The sequence below is a fragment of the Bos mutus genome, chromosome 14, assembly GCF_027580195.1.
Source record: "Bos mutus isolate GX-2022 chromosome 14, NWIPB_WYAK_1.1, whole genome shotgun sequence".
NCBI lineage: Eukaryota > Metazoa > Chordata > Mammalia > Artiodactyla > Bovidae > Bos > Bos mutus.
In genome coordinates this window covers 11,945,956-11,953,550 of record NC_091630.1, presented here as the reverse complement: position 1 = coordinate 11,953,550, position 7,595 = coordinate 11,945,956, and the positions used below count along the sequence as shown (strand labels likewise).

Sequence of the window (7,595 nt, the reverse complement as noted above, 5' to 3'; positions counted from 1 at the left end):
AGAGGAGCCTAGCCTGCTGCCGTCCAGGAGGTTGCAAAAGAATCAGACAAGACTGAGTGACTAAACAACGAACAATATGTGAAAAACCCAGGAAGTCAGGGATAATTGATTGACTGCTGGGGCAAAGTGCACCTGGCCGCGTGTCTAATTCTTTGAACAATATTGGCTTCTGGGCTGGGCTGGTCTGAGCTGAACTCCAGTAAAGCTAACCACTTCCTCATTAGCTCTGAGACAGGGTGACCTTCCTCCAGACCAGCTGAGAGAGAGACTGGATCCAAGTCGGCCAGGTGATGCTCTCCCTCCACGCCGAGAAAGGTCAGGGGGATGTCTAAGAGGATACCAGCTGGGGAGGAGATCTGGGTGGAACGTGCTCTAGGGGGTAAAGTAGTTGGTGTTATCTGGGAATGGAAATGACACCAGGGCAGGTTTCGCAGCCAGGGGAGGATTCCCAGGGAAGGAGCTCTCAGAAAAGGTGGGGCGAAGGGACAGCTGGTGGGAATGATGTCCGGGTGGGAGTGTGGATGTTTGGGCTGTGGTTCTGTGAGCTGATGCGTCTAAACTGCCTCTGATTCTGGTGCCTGGTGGATAAGTAGAGCCGCATAGGAGAGGCACCCTGCGGGTATTAAATGCTCTCAGCCCTGGGTAGCTATGAAGTGCTCTGATATATATATATATATATATATATATATATATTTTTTTTTAATTCACACCTGGATTCAAGCCTTGCTGAGTCTATTTTTATCTTCTTTTTTTCTCGGTTTCTTTATTTGCAAAGTAATACAAATAATGACCTCACAGCATTGTTGTGAGGGTAATACGCTGAGACCAGTTAGGAAAGTGCCTGACAAAGGGCAGGCCTTGGATCGGTGAGTCTCAAGCTCAGCTGAGCCTTTGGTACCAAGGAGAACATAGAGATGGCTATTGTCAGGTTATCAAACGCCAATCCAATTAGAATCACTTTGCTTCTGTGCAGCCAGGGTTAAGAAGCTCAGTACTAAAAATTAATTGTTTTCGGAAAGCTCAGAGGATAGAAAAGAGTGGTGGTTTTTGGTTAACTTTTAGTCAAGTCCTGTGTTGTTAACTGTGATTAGTTTGCTTTTGTATAAAATGGTAACTTGGAGAAGGTACAGCCACCTCTGGCTTGTAAATCAATCTGATTGGATATAGCGCTGGTTCTAGGCAATCCCCTTTGCTTCTCACACTTAGGAGCAGAACTGGGAAGATATGGGAGTAAAACAGTCTCTTTGGAGCCTTGCCTCTGGGACTCACCGGACAAGACCACGGGGTTTAAAATAGGGGCACAGTGTGAGTCAGACTCCAACAGTTTAATCAAAGACGGTCTGGGGCCTCCCCATGCTTTGTGAGGGGACCTGGCATAACCTGAGCACTCATTGGTGACCCTCAAGAATCTTTCCCCAGTGGCTTCCCTCTTTCCTCCTCCTTCAGGCTTCTCCTGAAGAACAGCAAAGTGGATCTCAGGTGTGAGATTTCATTCCTGGATTTTCTCATGTAGCAACTGGAAAATTGCAGGCTTAAGAAGAGAGAGCTTTTCCAGAAATTCTCCTGCGTTATTATTGTGTGCGTACGTGACCCTAGGCTTAATATTACCCTGAGCTGGAAGACCAAAGGGAGAAAAAAATTTCTCTTTTGTTTTCCGAGTTACGAGACTTGGTCACGTCGAAAGAAAGTAGACTTCCCTTTTTGGGGGGCAGTGAATTCAAAGAGTTTCTCTAGTGCTGAACTGACTGACCTGAAGCGCTAGGAGAGAGACGGAAAGGTCTGTGGCCACCTGGTCCTCTTTTCCTTCCTTCTTTGCTCAGGGCAGAGAACTTTCAAGAATGGAAATGTTCTTATATACACTTTTAAAAGTAAAACATAGAAGATGAGATCAAATAATAAGTAAAGTAAGCAAAACAAATACATTTAGGTGAGACTAACATGATTAAAATCCCTCAAATCATCTATGATAATAGAACACAATGAATTTGTTCTGAAGTTCTTTGTTTGAGGAAACTGGAAATGTTTAAGCCTGTGTCTTGTATTTCATATCAGGGTGAGTTTGGCTGCAGGAATTACCTCTTCCTTTTTTTGGTAACAGCTTTACTGAGATAAAAATTAATGTATGTAAAAGTTACCAATTTAAAGTCAGAACTCAATAGTTGTTTTTAGTATATTTACAGAATCGTGCAACCGTCACTGCAACCAATTTTAGAATATTTTTATCACTATGAAAAGAAACCCCATATCCTTTAACATAAACTTCTAACCCCATCGACCCACTCCCTGACCTCAGGCAACCCTGAATCTACTTTCTAGCTCTATGAACTTGCCTGTTCTGGGCATTTCACATGAATGGAGTCATACAGTGTTTGGCCTTTTTTGTCTGGCTACTTTTACTTCATCTATGTTATAGCATGTGCCAGCTCTCCATTGCTTTTTGTGGCTGAAGAATACCCTATTACCTGGATACATCACATTTTGTTTATCCGTTTGTTGGTTGAGTGGACATTTCGTTGTTTTCACTTTTAGTTATTATGCATAATGCTGCCATGACCACTCGTGCACCGATTTTTATGTGGACATATGTCATTTTTTTCTTAGATACATACCTAAGAATGACATTGCTAAGTCAGATGGTTTAAGTTTTTGAGGAAATTTCCAGATTTTTTTTTTTTCCAAAGTGACTTTATCATTTACATTCCCACTGAGTATACAAAGATTCTGATTTCTCTATATACTCTCCAATACTTGCTATTATATGTCCTTTTTGTTATAGTTATCTTAATGAGTATAAAGTAGTATCTTACTGTGGATTTGATTTACATGATGTTTATGCCTAATGATGTTGACCATTTTTTCATGTGTTTGTTAGCTATTTGAATACCTTCTTTAATAATATCTGTTCTTATCCTTTGTCTATTTCTGATGGATTTTAATCTAGTTATTTTTGAATTCTAAGAGTTTTTTTTTAAATGTGTTCTAGCTACAGCTCCCTCCTCAGATATGTGGTTTACTCTCACCCTGTGGGTGGCCTTTCCACTGTAAAAAAATAAAATTATTTTTCTTTATTTGCTGCACTGGGTCTATGTTGCAGCACGTGGAATCTGGTTATAGTTGCAGCACGCAAACTCTTAGTTGTGGCATGTGGGATCTGATTCCCTGACCAGGGACTGAACTTGGGCCCCTGCACTGGGAGTGGGGGGCCTTAGCCACTGGACCACCAGGGAAGTCCCCCACTTTTAATAGTGCTCTTTGAAGCACAAATTCTTAACTTTGATGAAGTCCAATTTGTTTTTCTATTGTTGTTTGTGCTTTTGCTGTTATGTCTAAGAAACCATTGCCAAATCCAAAGACATTCAGATTTACCACTGTTTTCTTCTAAGAGTTTTATAGAGTCCCTAATTTCAGGTCTTTAATCCACTCTGAGTTCATTTTTCTGGATGGTATGATACAGGAGTTTTGACTTCATTCCTTTGCATGTGGGTATGCAGTTATTTCATCACCATGTGTTGAAAATACTATTTTTCTCCAGGAAATACTTCTTAAGAACAACATTTTCAGAGGAAATTCCAATGTTTTGTTTTCCCATGAGAAACCCATAAGTAGAGAAGGCAATCCAGAGTTCACTGAGCCCTCGTGTCCAAGTCACGGAGTCCTTCCTAGGCAAGGTGGGTGATTCCCAGGCGTATTCACTGCCAGCCTCCTATTTGTACCCATGACAGGAATTACCAATCAATCACAGCACCCTGGCTAAGGCTTGGTGACTACCAAGGCTAACATGAAGGGGTAGTGTTCCAAGAGATTCAGTTTGGGAGAGAGTGAAATGGTGAGGTCAATTTCGGATATGTTGAGTTTGTAGTGCATCTGGGACATATAAAGGGAGCTTTGGCAATAATTGGTTGGTGTAAAAAGACTGAAACCCAGGCCGGGGGGGGCGGGAATCTATGCTGAGAGACTTGAGACTTTGCTGTACAGATGGGAACAGATCCAACCTTCTAGAATGAGTGATAAGGTGAGATAACCTGGCATTGACCCAAGGAGTCTGGTGAGGCTACAAATGGGACTGCCAGAGACTGGCTCGAGAAGTAGAAAAGAAATCAGAACAGTATTTGAAAATAAACTAAGGATAAAGGGCAGTTCAGGGAAGGCTATTGATAGTGTCACATGTTGTGAGAGATCTGGTAAAGTGCAGCGTTTCTGATTATCAAACGGGGTTGTTATCGCCTTTGTGAATGCAGCTTCCATGGGATACTGGAGGTGGAAATAAGATGCAATAGTCTGAGCATTGAACTGGATGTAAGCCGAGACCAATGCTGGTGAAATCTGGTAAGAGATACAGAGATCAGACTCAGAAAAGCAACAAGATTATTGTAATTTCTTGGAATTAAGAAAAAAATTTGAGGTCAAATGAAATGTTCAGTAGACTGTGAAAAAAATGTCTGAGGCAAGATAAGCATCTTTGTGTTTGCCAGATTCAGTCTACATGGACGACATCAACTCAACTGCAGTGTTGTCTGAGACAGGTCCTGCAGAAATGGTGGGGGAAAATTATTATCAAGGACAGACCTTGTTAAAGAATATTTACTCACAGATAGAGCACAGAATCACTAAGCTGTGTTTCTCAGAGAAGGGTCCATGTGATTACTTGCATCAGGAATCCAGAGGGGTTTAAAAAAATATTGATCCCTGGGATGCATCTGTGATCTCCTGAGTCAGGATCTCATCATAGGAGGCCCAGTTTTAATAAACTGCCCATAGTCAGAAAGCTCCAGAAAGCATTTGTCCAATCTATGTCTGATGTGGATAGTTATTAACCATTCCAGTCATAGGGTTCTCCAGAAGTTTCCTGATGGGGTAACTGGAGCCAGATTAAGGACCTAGTGCCTATTAGGACCAATTGCCTCCTAGGCAATTGTCAGAAGTAACCCTCTATAGATGGAGTTAAAGTATTCCTGAAATAAACAAATGCAAACCGGATCCACTTCTGTCGAAATTGAAAACAGGGAAAAAACTTTTCATTAGCTTTAAACTGTCTTTTTTGAATATTTTTAGGATGAGCACAGGTCATAGCTAAGATTTTGAAACTTCATTATGTATGGTTCAGTGTTTTTTCCTTGGCGTTAGTGTTTTATTTTAATATCTAAGTCTTAAATCACTTAGTAATTCCTTAGAGTGTTCTGGTTTGGGAAATTGCCTGAAATGATAACATGAAAAACAATAAAAAGCCCAAATTCAAACAAACTCAAGGACAAGAATAAGAATAACTGCCTTGGCCGGTGAAAGGAATTAGAGAAAATTCTGCTTTGGTCTAAAACATTCACCAGCAGAAAATTAGTTTCATGTCATTCCACTAAATAAATGTGGAATAAAAGATGTAAAACATAGCCTTGAGAGGATCCAAAATCATTCACGTATCTGGGTTCCCATTAGCCTTGGTTGGGCCTGCATGCAATCCTGACTATTTGGAGTTATTGAATTAAATAACTCAAAAGAGTTTAATTCTAAAAAGTATTTACTGAGAATTTCCTGGTGGGCTAGTGGTTAGGCCATTGCACTCCCACTGCTGAGGGCCCAGGTTCAGTCCTTGGTCTGGGAACTAAGATCCTGCAAACTGCATGGCTTGGTCAAAAAACAAACAAATAAAATAATAAGAATTTATTCAGTGCTAATGGAAGACAGTTTCTGCCACCAGTAACATGGGTAAGACAGATATTAAGTAATTAAAAGTATTATTATGTATATGTATTATATAACTCCTATTAGATGAGGCTCTATGTTGATAGATGCATGATAAAATGTTCTTAAAATGCATGATATGTAATGCAAATAAAGTCCAAGTTAAAGTGCAAGCAAATGAAAAATGGAAAAACTTAGCATTCATAAATTTATTTTGAGCTTTAAATAATAGGAATATTAGAAATGTAACATTCTTTGAAATTTAAGAACCATTTCCAATTTTCATCAAGCTTTTTTTTTTAATTTAAGTCTATTCATTTCAATTGAGGCTAATTACTCTTCATCAAGCTTTTGTCTGGGAGGCTATCCAAACTTTATTCCTTGCTAACTAGCTAAGTAGCACAGTCCATAGATCAAACACTGCTTATATATTTTCTATGGCTAATGTTGGAGGAATGGTTGCTGCTGCTGCTGCTGCTACATCAAAAAAACACTATTAATATTAATTGTTAATATGTTCTAATACCATGAAGCTGTTAGTCAGAAGTATTTATCCTAACTTTTCCAGTTGTTCACTTGTTTCCATCATATAAACAATTTATATCTACTTTGCTCTGATAAAAGGAATTTTTAATCTTTATCACCAACCTAGATAGCATATTCAAAAGCAGAGACATTACTTTGCCAACAAAGATTCGACTAGTCAAGGCTATGGTTTTTCCTGTGGTCATGTACGGATGTGAGAGTTGGACTGTGAAGAAGGCCAAGCGCCGAAGAATTGATGCTTTTGAACTGTGGTGTTGGAGAAGACTCTTGAAAGTCCCTTGGACTGCAAGGAGATCCAACCAGTCCATTCTGAAGGAGATCAGCCCCGGGATTTCTTTGGAAGGAATGATACTAAAGCTGAAACTCCAGTACTTTGGCCACCTCATGCGAAGAGCTGACTTATTGGAAAAGACTCTGATGCTGGGAGGGATTGGGGGCAGGAGGAGAAGGGGACGACAGAGGATGAGATGGCTGGATGGCATCACTGACTCGATGGATGTGAGTCTGAGTGAACTCCGGGAGTTGGTGATGGACAGGGAGGCCTGGCATGCTGCGATTCATGGGGTTGCAAAGAGTTGGACACGACTGAGCAACTGATCTGATCTGATCTGATCGATTAAAATTTCCTTATTATTACTGTCAGTGTTAAACTATTGAACTGGAAATGCCTCATTTTTACATAAGAATGGGTTCCTAAAATGCAAAGGTGTTCACCCTGAAACACAGGGCAGAATTTAATCTAGAATTATAAATCCAGATGACTTTAATCTAGAATTGTAAACCCAGATAATTTTATAACTTATAAATTTAAATTTAATGTATGAATGGTGAACACACAGCTCTGAAAACTATGCTAACCAATTATCATGGAGAGCACAAGAGAAGCCTTTATAATACAGAGATGTAATTACCTGTTAATTTCTCTGATGGGTGGTTTTGGCCTTTTTAGAATTTAATCAATCTGACTTGAGAAGCTGCTGCTGCTACTGCTGCTGCTAAGTCGCTTCAACTGTGTCCGACTCTGTGCGACCCCATAGACGGCAGCCCACCAGGCTCCCCCGTCTCTGGGATTCTCCAGGCAAGAACACTGGAGTGGGTTGCCATTTCCTTCTCCAATGCATGAAAGTGAAAAGTGAAAGTGAAGTCACTCAGTCGTGTCCGACTCTCAGCCTACCAGGTTCCTCCATCCATGGGATTTTCCAGGCAAGAGTACTGGAGTGGGGTGCCATTGCCTTCTCCGGACTTGAGAAGCTAGGAACCTAGAACATAAAATATATAAAGGGAAGCCCACTTTAGGAACCTGGCTATCTCCCATCAGGAACTGGGTCACACAAATGGATTTCTTCCTAAATGGAACCAGAAGAAAAACAAAT

At 40.5% G+C, this 7,595-nt stretch overlaps 1 protein-coding gene across 1 annotated transcript in view; it reads left to right on the top strand.

Annotated features, from left to right (window-relative positions):
* Positions 1-234: 234 nt before the first annotated feature.
* Positions 235-7,595, top strand: part of CDH17 (cadherin 17) — an 88,497-nt gene continuing 81,136 nt past the window's right edge. The window contains 2 exon segments of the mRNA XM_070382818.1: positions 235-315; positions 3,533-3,668. The gene's annotated coding sequence lies outside the window, so the exon portion shown is untranslated.